Below are 3386 nucleotides of genomic sequence, written 5' to 3' on the forward strand. Positions count from 1 at the left end.
AAATCCAATCATTCCAGACTTAACTCTTGTGAATATTATGATCTTTTTTCTGAATTTTACTTATCAATTTTTAAAATTAGTATTATAATGTATATAAGGCTGTACATTCAGATTGTACTTTTCATATGTACCAAATATTATTTAAAACCACCTTTTATTGGTGTCATGATATCCAACCTATGGGTAAGATTTATTCTGTTTGCAATAATTCTATTGTAATATAAGTTTTTTTAATCCAGTGGAGTTGTTCTATGAATATTCTTGTACATTCATTTTGAATGCACTTTGGATTAGCTCTCAAAGATAGAGACCTAAAGGATTAAACAGCAGGAAATTTAGAATATATGGTCTAATGTAGCAGCAGTTTGCTCTTCACTGCAGTGTAAAATAATGTCTAATTTGGTATGTCTTCTAGTTAGTATTTATTTTTGTTCCTTATTTGAAATCATGATAAACATAAAGGACGTTGGTGAAGTACTATAGTTCCATGGACCATTCACCCAAGTCTCCCGATAATGGCATGTTATTTTAACTTTACTGCACTATAAAAGCCAATAAATTATCATACATCTTTATCATATTGTTGACTGGAATACAGATCTTACTCGGATATCACCAGTTTTTATATGCACTTGTGTGTATGTGTGTATGTGTGTAGCTCTAGGTCAACTGTATATTAACTTGTGTAATCACCACCACAATCAGGATATAGAACTGTTTTATCACTGCAGAGTAACTCCCTTGTTATATGCCTTTATAGTCACGCTCATATATCACACTCCATGTCCAGAGGTAATCATTACTCTCTTCTCCATCTTTATGGTTTTGTCATTTCAAGGATGTTATAAAAATACAATCATACAATATGTAACATTTCAAAATTGTCTTTTTTCCCCACTCAGAATGATGCATTTGAGATTCATTCAAATTAATACATTGATCAATATCTAATTCCTTTGTATTGTTGAATAGTATTCCATTATATATAAGTAAAGTAAAGTAAAGGCCCTCCTGTTGATCATCGATTTGTTTGAGCAGGCCCAGTAACGTCTCCATTGGAGACTTTGTTGTTACTGTGTCTGGCATATCGAATACGTCACGGGGAGCTTGCCAGGCTCTGCCGTGCAGGCGAGATACTCTCGGTAGCTTGCTAGGCTCTCCGAGAGGGGCGGAGAAATCGAACTCGGGTCGGCCATGTTGGCTGCGTGCAAGGCAAACGCCCTACCACTGTGCTATCGCTCCATTATATATATATATATATATAAATATGTATATTTGAGTGTGTATCAAGGACATTTTGATTGCTTCCAGTTTTCAATTACTATAAATAAAGCTTCATGAGCATTCAAGTGTAAACTTTTGTGTGCACATAAATTTACATTTATTTATCTGAGATATATACCCCAGAGTACAATTACTGGGTTGTGTGGAAAAGAATAACTACTTTTATAAGAAACTGTCTTATACATTTTCTAGAGTAACTGGGCCATTTTACATCCTAGTTGTAGTAATCAACTCTCTACATTCTCAATGTATTTATGTTAGACATTACAAAATGCAGGAATTGATATCTCAGGGTTTTAATGTCCATTTATCTGTGGCTTCTATTGAATATATTTCAATGTGCATATTTTTCAGTAATAATTTCTCTTTAGTCAATTGTTTATGCCTTTTGTACATTTAAAATTGGATTTATGTTTGTACCATTAAATTTATATGCATTATGGTTGATGTTGGGCTGGAGCGATAGCACAGCGGGTAGGGCGTTTGCCTTGCACGCAGTCAACATGGCTGACCAAGTTCATTCCTCTGCCCCTCTCGGAGAGCCTGGCAAGCTACCAAGAGTATCTCGCCTGTGCGGCAAAGCCTGGCAAGCTCCCCGTGACGTATTCAATATGCCAAACACAGTAACAAGTCTCACAATGATACTGGGCCTGCTCGAGCAAATTGATGAACAACGGGAGGACTGTGACCGTGATGGTTGATGTTTTGAACTTATGTCAACTTCTTAATTTTGATATTGTAGCACGGCTAAGTGTACCTTTGGTAGGGGAGGCCAATGTTAAAGTATTTTAACATTTTCAGATATGAATTTTTCCAGTATCACTGTATCACTGTCCTCCCATTGCTCATCCATTTGCTCGTGCAGGCCCAGTAGCATTGTGACGCCCTACCCGCTGTGCTATCATTCCAGCCTAAGTTTTTCCAGTATTTCCCTTCCTTTATAGTTCTGTTTTCATTCTCCTAATATTGTTTTTGCTGTGTAAAAAGAGTAAAGGGCTTTACATTGTCTAATGAGAAGAATAGATAAGAAGTTGATGCCAGCATGTCAATGTGTAACCTCAGGGCAAGAGCATCATCAGACTGATGGTGCCTTCAGGCTTCCTTTTACCCCCTGCCCCAATTGCTGCTGTGCCTCTGGCCAGACCCCAAAACTCAGGGCCAACTTTCCAGAGAAACTAAAAAGTTAAAAATTAGGTATCTGGGAGCCACACCCACAAACCATCTCTGGCTCAGCTGTACAAGCTCATTTATCTGCCTCACTTCAAGAAACCCATAAATAAGTCTTGAAAGACATCAAAAGTCACAGTTAATGTCAGGCTCAGGCAAGGCTGAACAGATCAGAGTAAATCAGAGTGAGGTGAGTCAGCCTGATGCCCACTTATGCAAAGCACCTGGCAGCCACTTGCTTTCACAATCCAAAATTGCTGCCAGGCCAACGAGGAGACAAGGATAATGAGGCAGGACACCATGACTATCTTCGATGTACAGAAAAGATTGGGTATTAACTAGACTGTTGGGTCACAATCCGGACTGTTGACCAGCCTCACAAGATTGCAAGTTGATGACACACTTTTGAAAAATAATGGATAGAATGTGCACATGGGATTGGTGCTGTACCAGCAGAGAAGGAGTGAAAAATAGAATATGATGATTTAATTGAATGTCTGCTTTGGCAGAAAACTATCCAATGCCTGAATGCCAGCAGGAAGCAGTGGGATAAGCTGAGATAGGAAGGAAAGTACACGCCTCCTCCTCACCACTTTGGCCAAGTGGAACCCAGCCTGATCAGAGCCACTTTGGACAGCTGCAGGGGACCCTGCTCTTCTACCTACTACAGAAAAATCTTAGTCACTGAGAAGCTTCTTTGTGAAAGTGTCTGAAAAAATTTTTTTATCCTAATCAGAAAAAACAAAAACTGTCACCATGCTCCACTGCCTCAGGATGGACCACACCGAGATAGTTTGCTGACAATTTGAGTATGCCGGTTTTGTGACTGGAACTTCCAGGATTTCTAAGGATCGGGATGGGCTACATCCCCCAACCTCCTTGTACTTCCAGAAGCCTTGGCAATCACATTCCCACCCCCAAAATGCCGCCTAGTT

General features: G+C 39.2%; 1 pseudogene; it reads left to right on the forward strand.

The window, feature by feature from the left end:
• The first annotated feature begins 2751 nt into the window (after positions 1–2751).
• On the forward strand, positions 2752–3164 carry LOC130038368 (NADH dehydrogenase [ubiquinone] iron-sulfur protein 5-like; annotated as a pseudogene).
• Positions 3165–3386: the final 222 nt, after the last annotated feature.

Source organism: Sorex fumeus, unplaced genomic scaffold (genome assembly GCF_029834395.1).
Source record: "Sorex fumeus unplaced genomic scaffold, SorFum_2.1 ptg000075l, whole genome shotgun sequence".
Taxonomy (NCBI): domain Eukaryota; kingdom Metazoa; phylum Chordata; class Mammalia; order Eulipotyphla; family Soricidae; genus Sorex; species Sorex fumeus.